Raw genomic sequence first — 11,217 nt, 5'->3', positions numbered from 1 at the left:
GATATTCTGGAAACAAGAAATTATTTGAAAAATCAGACCTTAGCACTGATCAGCATGAATTAGACATTCGGTACAGCCAAGCTGTTTAGTGTCAGCTACTATAAAATGGAAAACTCATTTGGCAAAAATGGAATCACTTTCTCACTGTTCTCTTTGGGTGAAGTATGCTTATTTTTGCTTCCTAGTTCATAGTGCCCAATAGAAGGTGAAGTAAGAAAAAAAGAAGGGTAACTGGTATAAAAGTGACTTTTCTTCTTCTATAAATGGCAAAACACATTTTTCATAAAATAATCCCCATATTTGCAAATTTTGCACATCTAAAAGAGTTTTCCAATGTATCTTTTCAGTAAGCCCTCGTCCCAAGTAGCACCTAGCACTGTATCAGGACAAAAGGTACTTTTTTTTTCCTTTTACTTGGATTCTAGTGGAAATGAAGATAATGGACAAATTTCCCTGAATTTTAGAAAAAAATGTCAAAAATAGGAGCAGACGTGGGACATTTTGAATTTACTTTTAAATCTCTAATCAAGATATTAATGAACACTTAGTAAAGACTCAGATTATGTATCTCAAAAATTGATAAATTGAAGAATATGATCACCACAATTTTCAGAGAAGGAAACTGAAGTTCAGAGAAATGTAGATTCTGTAATTAAACATAAACATCAATCTGTTATCATGTACATTGTTTCCTTAGCTAGACAATAGCAAGCCCATTTTCTAAATAGAAAAAAAAAAAGAAAATCAGGAACATTTTGAGGATTAGACAACATAAACTATGTCAAGTTGTTGAACATAATAATATTTAATGTACATAATTGTTTTCAAATTCTTACTTTTCTCCAGTTAAAAAAAAATCCTACCTTCTTTCCTTTTCCATTTCATGTCTTTACATTTTTAAATTCCAAAAAATAATCATAGACAAGTGGGACAATTTAGTGTTTTTTTTTTTTTTTTTTTTGACAATTTAGTTTTTGTTAAAGATCTAAGCATATATTATTGAATGCCATGGTAATTCTAGATTGTCTTTGAAATTAATATTTTGACATTTTACTTCACAGAGTTGTATGACCTTAATAATATATAATACTGAATCAGGCAGTTATCCATGTTTTTAATAATCATGAAGCATATTAAATATCTAGAGAACAATATTACTTTAAAAAAATCTACAACAGGATCGATCATGTTAAAGTTAAATTGTTAAAAGAAAACTTTGTAAGTACCAAAGCATGTTTTATTTCTCAAACTTCAAATTTTATTTATGAAATAGAAGCTAATTTTTCTTCCATGACATTGTTTTTTATACATAGGAGAATGTGTAGACAAGTACTATCCAATATGGCAGCCACTAGCCACATGTAGCTCTTGAGCACTTGAACTGTGACCAGTTTAGATTGAGATGTCCTGTAATGGTAAAATACATGCTACTTTTCAAATACTTAGTACTAAAAATATATCATTAATAATTTTGTTATCCATCTCCCACCCTCCATCTTTTGTCCATCCTCTTTCATGTCTCCACTCTCCAACTTGTCTCCATTCTCCATCTTGTCTCCACTCTCCATTTTGTCTCCCCTGCTTCTTGTACTCACCTAACACCCTCCATCTTGTACCCACCCTGCACCCTCCATTTTGTGACAATCTTCCATCCTGTCTCCACCTTCTGTCATGTCTTCACCCTTCATTAAGTCTCCACTCTCCATCTTGTCTCCACCCTGCATATTATACCCACTTTACAATTTCTATCTTGTATCCATCCTCCACCCTCCATCTTGCCTCCATGTACATCTTGTCTCCACCCTCCAGCTTGTCTCCATTCTCTGTCTTATATCCATTCTCAATCCTCCACCTTGTCTTGATTACTAATTTTTAATATTGATTATATGCTAAATTAAAGGATTTTTTAATGCATTGGGTTAAGTATTATTAAAATTAAATCAACTTTTGTTTTTTTACTTTTTTACATGAGCACTAGAAAATTTAAAAACTCATAATGACTTATACATGTAGTGCTGGGTTAGACATTTAGAAATGTGCTTGAAACCTTAAAGGAATGATTTCTTGTACTTATCATATTCCAAAACCCTCTTAGCCTCACAGTGTTGAATGCTTATCTTCACTCTGCAGTTAGAAAGACAAGGGCTAGCTTTACTTCAGTGTCTACAGGTTTTCTTTGGTATAATATTTATTTAAATAATTGTGGAGAAAAAATGTTTATAATAGTGACATTTTTGTTCTTTTATAGAATTCTAGTGGAGGAAAAGATAACGAGACAAGTCTCCTAAATTTCATAAATATTTAGGTTAAAAGAAAATGGGCAGAAGTATCTGAGAGGTAGGAATATTGTACTTTAAGTTTCTTGAGCTCGTTGACATATTTTTGTATCTTACTTTCATGAGATATGTGATATAAGAAAAAACTCACAGCATGGCCCCTGGACTCTCTGTCAGCCCAGAACTAAAACAATTCCTGAGGCCAACTCTTCAGACGAAGATTGGACTGGACTATTTGACACAAAATGATACTCGTGAAGAGTATGCTTCTTAGCTCAAGTAGATACATGAGACTAGATGGGCAGTTTCTGTTCCGAGGTGAGATGAGAAGGTAGAGAGGGTCAGGAGCTGGTTAAATGGACACAGGAATTCAGGGGTGGAAACAAAGAGTGTGCTGTCACAGTATAGTGAGAGCAGTTAGGGTCACATAACAATGTATGTATAAATTTTTGTATGAGAGACTAACTTGAATTGTAAACTTTCGCTTAAACTACAACAATTAAAAAAAAGAAAAAGCTCACAAGATAGCATTCTCAAAAAAGAAAGAAAAAAGGGTGAAAAACTACATTACATATAAAGTGGTGTGTGGGGGAGGGCGTTTAAAGACGTATATTTTGCTTTTAAAAAAATAAATTTTTATTTTACATAATCAATGGGGCTTGATTGATTGATTTTTGGTGATTTGTTTTCTCCTTATAATTTTTACTGCTGAATAAATTTATGTGTATTTGCCACATTACCTACAGTGAAAATACATTAACTTTGTCTGAAAATATGTCCTTCAATGAAAGACAAATTATTTTCCTTTAATAATTGTTTATAAAGCTTTAATAGTAGTCAAAAGCCATGAGTTTTGCTCCAGGAATCCAGACTCATCAAGGGAGTAAAATTTCCCAGTGAACATGGCCAAAATAAAATACTGTGAAAATTTTATCGGTAATTATATGCAAGATCCAGTTTGTACAGCAGAGACAGACTGTAGAATCTGGAGGCTGTGTCCATACAATCCAGCTCCCAGGTAATTTTTCAACTCTTTCTCCCATTTTCATGTAGTTAAATACTACATGTAGACTCTGTCAGCTCCCATGAGGAAACTGAATCTGAAACTTCGTGGATTGGATTGTGATGCTTTAGGATATTTCTCCCAAGTAAGGGCAAATACAATCCTTTTAACCTATGACACCAAAAGTTTCCCAGTTAAATTTCAGCAAAAAGTAGACCCCAGAAGGGTTAGGAAGGTCTTCTGTCACACCTCAAGCAAGATAAAATGAATCTTTGTAGTTCATTTGGCATCAGGATTGGAGGGAGAAAAAAAATCTTCAAAAGTAGAATAAAAGGAAATGCAGTTTTTTTGTTTGTTTGTTTTAATGGGAGCTATGGAAAGAATTTTTATCCAAATGGATAAAATACAGTTTCAAATAGAAAAACTTAGATTTCCCTGAGCATTTGTGAGAGAAAACCGAAAGAGTAAATGAGGAATCAAAGCCATTGCAAATTGGAAGGAGATATTTGATTTGAAAAATGTTAATGGAAGCAAACTGTATGGAATATATCAGAAATTGGGCTGTAGACTGACAAGCAGAGCTGACAAAATATAGGCAGATGCCCGTTAAGGTGCCAAACATTGAAAGTGCAGGAGAAAAAGTACCTATCAGGGAACCGAGATGATTTTCAATGAAGTTAAAATGAAAGCTTCTGAGAAGCACTTACAATGCAAAAATGTCTATTAAATATTGTCACTATGGAAAATAGTTTTATCAATATAGAGTTTATCTGGACTATTGACTTTATAGCTCTCAAACAGCTTTGAGAGTCTATGAGTCTCTCATGTGAGGATTGGAATTATTTTAGATTATCCTGTCAAACAGCTAACCTAACTGGATTTTTGGTCATTTATTGATTTATTGAATGTTTATAAAGTAGCCACTGTGGGTAACTATGCTAGCGCTCAAAATGGAGTGATGAGTAAAACATAATTTTGCCTTCCATTGAAAAGCCTATGAGGAGGAAACACATATGAGACCACCATGATTACTTACTGAGTAGTTACTGTCATGATGAATGTTGTGAAGAAGTGCATGATGCCTGTGGTCAAGTGATGAGGTTCAGGGAAGGCTTCCCTAAGAAAGTGACCTGTGAGTTGAGATTGGAGATGTGAATAGGGATTCACCAGGCAACAAAAAGGGATACAGTATTAGGCTGCTCTAGGTTTAAAAAGTGGTAAGTGTGAAGACCCTAAATCAGGAAGGAGTGGGAGTGGTGTAAGGATTTTAAGAAATGCAATATGAATAGAGAGAAGACAGAAAATGGAAGGGAGGCACAAGGAGTTGGAGAGGGAGCTGGGGCCAAATTATAGTTAAGGATCATATATTTTATATTATGCACAATGAATTCAGAAAGATTAAATATCTTTTTTCATGAAAATATGGAGTTTAGCCTATGATAATGTCTAATAGTTACTGAACATTTACTAGGTGATTCTGCATATATCTCATTTAATGAGTTCAGGTCCATTAAGCTGGAGAGACGAAGAAATTGTTCCTTAATATTATTGAGGCATAAGACTGGAATATTTAATTATAAAAATCTTTAAGTAATGTGAAATGTCTTCTAAGCATATTACATCCTTTTCCTTTTGGACATCGTTATCATATTTAAGATTCTGAGAATCTTATATAAAGAAACACTTTAACATTGATAATGCAGTATCTCCCAAATATCCCATGGATCTTATATTCTACATAACATTATTTCTCAATGATGAGCTTGGAAGTTTGTAAGAAATCCTGAAAATGTTTTCTAAAGCATAGTGGGTCAAGTATCATTGAATGTATGGTTCATAAAGGGAAGTTGACAATGTTGAGAGGATGGATTTTGGCTGAATGTGTTTGGGACCAGCAATAATACAGTATTGTAAGCAATATGGATCTTTCCAAATATAACTAAAATGTTATACTCTGCAATCCAAGGTTTTAGAAGCAACATCATTCTCCAATAATTAGCATGAGATTAAGAACTATTAATCAGACCCCTGGTATCAACGCGATGTATTTATTATGAGAACTAGCCCGTCCGTTTAAGCTCACAAGTAATTGGGGCTCATCTTTGGAAGTGAGAATCTATTTTCAATCCCTTTTGGAACATGATGGAGGGCAGACCAATTTGATGCCTGAAGTCACTGGAGTTGGGCAGAAGAATAACATTTGCCGATGCTTGGGCCATACGCCTGTGGAACATTTGTAGTCTTGGGCTCTACAAGACTGCTGATTCTAGTTCCAGGAGCCTTTTGAAAAGAAACTCTACCTACTCTGCCAACATGTATCTCAGTGTTTGGTAACCTGCAAGCACACGTTGCTATCTGCCTCATTTTCACGTTGGACCCATTTGAGGAGTGAAATTCATTGCTCCTCAAGAAATCCAAGACAGCCCCAACTCACTGTGGTTCCTCATGCTCCTGACAAACCCCAGATTCTCATGAGCAATCACCTTAAATTATGTTGTGAAGGAGCTTGTGATTAAATGAACGAGCACCAGAGTTTGACAACAGTAAATCAGCAAATAATCACAGGCATGGAAAAATATGTGAGTGCAATTTCACAATGCCTCATATATCTGCATTAGCTTTGGCAGGCTTCGGTACTCCCTGCATCAAACCAGAAGCCATCTTTTATACCTAAGTCATGGGGACAAGAATATTCAACTTTGTTTACTCTTGCACCCACATATGCCGTAGTAACCACAGCTTCCCACTTCAAATGCTTCTGATGTGCTTTCAGAGTCCTGCATTTATAATTTGTAGAAGAGTCTATTCTATGAAATGTTGCCTGAAATAATGTTTTGCAGATACTATAAAGAAGCCCATGTAATATTTCTGTTATACATATATTTCTTTTAGAAGGATTCATTTATTCCTTAGACAAGATAATTATTTTTTATATCATTTTAGGGCTAAGTTATATGTGAAGAATGTCATTGTATGGTGATGGTTTCTACAGGTAATGCCATTTTAATTTTTTGATAATTATATTAAATTATTTCACTTTATTTAACCATGAAAAAAATTTTAAGAGTTGTGATAACATCATAGCAGTGGACTGGTTCACTAGTAATAACCAGCTGACATTACTTATAGGTGCACATTTGATAAAACTACAGGCACCCTCTTGTTTCATTAACCTCACTTAAGTAAATAAAACTCAAAACTGGCTCTAAATTAAAGCTGTGCATCTCCTTAAAATTACTTAAGAATATTACCAAGTTCTTTTTTGTTGTTGTTGTTTTTTTCAAGTCTGTATTGAATGAGCAAGGGAAACTCCTCACCTCACTGACATTTCCTCCTAGAGTCAATGTTAATGAGACAAGTTAATGAGAAAATCACAGACCATAGTCTTGGTCATGGTAGGTTTTTTACAGGCTTGCTGCTGTCTTCCAAGAATTCCCCAGAATTGCATTTATTCTGCATATTGAGAGATATTGCTTGAAGGTTTTTTTAACATCTCTTTGGAATTTTTGAATATGTATTCTTTCTCCTCTGCAACTCTACCTCTAAATATGTAAGATTCCTTGTATAGTCCCCCAAATACTTTATTGTGTTTCATGACAAATAGCGTAAATAACTTCAGAATTTGACATCTTATTTTGCTCCTATATCAAAGGATGAAAAATAACTAAATATTTTGAGCAATAGATTATAAATACGACCATAAATATAAATATAACTTGAGTTTGGGTAATTCTGGCTAAGGAATTTAACACCTGGAAGCCCTCTGAGAAAATGCAACTTATTCTATTTCTAGCTTCTGGGTGTTGCTTTGTTGTTGTTGGGTTTCATTGTTGTGGTTGTTGCTCCTTTATTTCAACACCAATTTTTAACATGTGGCATTATATATAATTTCAAATTTAGTTTTACATTTAGAAAAGAGTAATTTTGTTCTATAATGGGCTTGATGATGAATTTTTACATAGCACACCAAAGGCACAATTCACAAAACAAAAAATTGATAAAGTAGATTTTAATTTAAAAATTTAAAAAATTTGCTCTGTTAAAGAAATGGTTAAGAAAATGAAAAGAAAAGCCACAGAGAGGGGGTAAGTGCTTCCAAAACATATGAGATAGAAGGCTGCTACCATAAGTATATATATATACTTCTAAATCTCAGTGATTAACGAACAAACATCCAAATGAGCGAAAATGAGAACAAACATCTCATGAAAGCAAATATAAAAATGACAAATTTTCATATGAAAAGATACTCAATGATATATGCCATTAGAGAAATACAAATTTAAAAAATATTGAGATACTACTACACGCATACTAGAATGACTAAACAAAACCAAACCAAAAACTGACAGTACCAATTGCTGTTGAGTATGCAGACAACAGGCACTTTCATTCATTGTTGGTGGGAATGCAGAGTGGCACAGAAACTTTGGAACACAGTCTGGCAGTTTATTAAAAAACTAAGCATGGTCTTACCATACAATCTAGTTAATTACTCTTGTAAGTATTTGCTCAATTGGTTTGAAAAGTTATGTTCACACAAAAGCTGCATGAAAATGTTTATAACATTTTCATTTATAATCAACAAAAACTAAAAGCAACAAGATGTCCTTCAAAAGGCAAATAGATAAACAACTGTGGTACATCCATACAATAGTATACGATTCAGAGATAATAGCCAGATGATCAAGGTTAACATTAATAGTGATGTCATGATGATAGAATATACCCTTGACATCATGTGATGACAATGGCACTTGGCCTCTGTGGTCTTCCTCCCTAAAACCCATAACCCCAGCCTAATCATGAAAAAAAAAAAGACAAATATCAATTTAGGAACATTCTACAAAATACCTAACTAATATTCCTCAAAACTACCAAGTTTATCAAAAATAAGGAAAGTCAGAAACTGTCACAGCTAACAGGAGCCTAAGGAGACTTGATGTCTAAATCTAACACGGTATAACGGTGCAGATTCTGGAATAGAAAATGGACATCAGGTAAAAATTAAAGAAATCTGAAAAAATGTATTACTTTATTCATTAATAGTGTTTCAATCTTGGTTCATTAATTGTTACAAATGAATCATAATAATGTAAGATATTAATTATAGGTAAAATTGAGTGTGAGGTATATGGGAACTCCCTATATTATCTTTCCATTTTTCTGTAATTATAAGACTGTTCTAAAATAAAATTTAATGAGAGAGAGAAAATGAGCAGAGTTCAGAAAATTAGAAGATGCCTAGGAATTTTTGGGTCACAGAGTGCAAAGTAGAACTATTTCAAGAGGGAGGAGGTAAGCAACTGTGTCAAATCTTGCAGAATGATTAACAAACCAGAAGCAAAATTACTGACAAAATTTAAACAACAAGTAGTAAAACTTACTACTATGAAACTTCTGTGGGGCTGGCAAGTAGGCCTGTTTTCCTGGTGGGCAAACCACCAAGTGAAAGGTGCTTGAATAAATTAACAACAAATTCCCATTGCTTCAGTTCTATATGTTGCTTTTAACAATTTCCAACACGTTGAATTATTGATTTCTTGGAATACAAGTGAATTTCATTTGTGTGAATTTGTATGGGTGTCTAACAGCAGAGCCAGTTTCACTGCTTAGGGGAACGCAGAAAGACAGCACAGCCTGCGCTTTCCAGCTGGCAAAATCTGGAAGAACAGAACAAGAGAACTGCTGGCAGTGGACATGGGAAAACCCTGCCAATTCTTTGGTAGCACAGTTGAAAACTCCATGTGCTTCCCGTCACACAGCAATATTTTCACATCTCTTGCACCATTAATTAAGCTCTTTTTATCCTCCTGACTTCAGGGAAGAAACCCACGTCGTTGAATGTTGAGATCCATTTTTAATGGGGCAAGCATGGGATAGGTTCAGTGTTGGATGGTTTTCTCATATTCATTTTTGCACAGAAGAGTTGAGTGAGGTGTGAAATACCACATATATTTGCAACAGCAATTGATCTTGTCACAGAGCTGAACCTTTTGGGAATAATCATTCAGACCATCTGTCTAAGACTGGATCATAAATAGCATACTTTTTTCCCATAGAATTTTACTCTGTAGCATTAGTATGAGTTGAATAGTTATTAGCAGACTGTGTCCTGAATAAATGAGTTCTATGCGATGTCAACAGCAGTGGGGAATTTCAAAATTATAGCATGAATAGGTATATGTATGATAATTTAATTCATGTTCAATCTGGACTTGGTCTGTAGTCATCTATCTAAACTGATTGCCTAGCGAAAGAAATTACCAGTAACAAGGAAGGTTTTTTGTTTGCTTCTTTTTAGTTTTTTGCTTTATTATTTTATTGCTCTTTTTGAAAATGAGTAATTCCTGTTTTTATTCCTGTTTGCTTATTTTTTAAATAACAATTGATATTCAGAAAGTTGAGAAAAACATACAGAGAGGTCTTGTGTATCTTTCACCCAGTGGTAACAACTTGCATTACTACTGTACGGTATTAAAACCAAGAAATTGACATTAGTACAATCCACAGAACTTACTCAGATTTCACTATTTTTACATGCACTCGTGTGTGTGTATGTGTGTGTTTGTGTGTGTCATGGATTGAGTTGTGTCCCCCCAAATCATCTGATAACTTGGCTAGGTCATGATTCCCAGTGTTGTGATTGTCTACTGTTTTGTCATCTGATGTGATTTCCCTATGTGTTGTAAATTCTATCACTATGAGGTAATAAAATGGGTTAGCGGCAGTTATATTGATGAGGTCTACAAGATTAGATAGTGTCTTAAGTCAATCTCTTTTGAGAATAAAAGAGAGAAGTGAACAGAAGACATGCGGACCTCATACCACCAAGAAAGCAGCACTGGAAGCAGAGCACATCCTTTGGACCTGAGGTTCCTGCACTGAGATGCTCTCAGACCAAGGGATGACTGATGACAAGGACCTTCCTCCAGAGTTGACAGAGACAGAAAGCCTTCCCCTGGAGCCAGTGCCCTGAATTTGGACTTCTAAGCCTACTGGACTGTGAGAGAATAAATTTCTCTTAGTTAAAGCCATCGACTTGTGGTATTTCTGTTACAGCAGCACTAGATAACCAAGACAGTGTGTACATAAACCAAAACCAAATCTGCTGCCATCAAGTCTGTTGTGGTTCACAGTGACCCTATAAGACAGAGTAGAACTGCCCAGTAGGGTTTCCAAGGCTATAGTCTTTACAGGAGCAGACTGCCACATCTTTCTCCCATGGTGGATTTTAACTGCTTGTCTTTTGGTTAGCAGCCAAGCATTTTAACCACTGAGCCACCACAGCTCTTTTGGTATGTACATAGTTCTATACAATTTTATCACATATGTTGATTCACGTGACCACCAGAACAATCTCTATACAGAACTATTCCATCATCACCAGAATTCCTTATGGCTAGCCACCCAACCCTTTACCTCATCCCTAACCCTTGACAACCACTAACACTAATCTTTTCTCCAACTCTATAATTTTTTTTTAATTTCAAGAGTGTTATATAAACTGAATCATATATTATGTATTCTCTTGAGATTTTTTCTTTTCACTCAGCTTAAATCCCATGAGAATATTTTTTTTTTATTTAAAAATGAAGTAAAAAATCTTAACTGATTATTAGAATCCCTTGGGTAATATTAAATTACATATTTTTGAGACAAGCCATCAAAGAATTTTAGAGATGAATAATGTGGCTTGAATATTTATTGGTTAATTATACTCATGTAATGTTTATCAGTAGAGTACTCTTAAAGTAAGGTGAGAAACTTGAGGTCTCCTAAGAAGATAATGTATCTGTGTCTCTTCTTCTTAGATATTTCTGTTTGGGAATAAAATGCAAGAGCTATGTCTTTAAAGACAAGGAAGGAGTTGGTGATCAGGGGTTAATGGCAAACTGTTGCTGGATCAAAACTGGAAAGTCAGTTCCGGCAAAATGG

This window comes from Trichechus manatus, unplaced genomic scaffold (genome assembly GCF_000243295.1).
Source record: "Trichechus manatus latirostris isolate Lorelei unplaced genomic scaffold, TriManLat1.0 scaffold00014, whole genome shotgun sequence".
Lineage (NCBI taxonomy): Eukaryota > Metazoa > Chordata > Mammalia > Sirenia > Trichechidae > Trichechus > Trichechus manatus.
The sequence above is the reverse complement of the archived record's forward strand: the minus strand, read 5'-3'. Positions refer to the sequence as shown.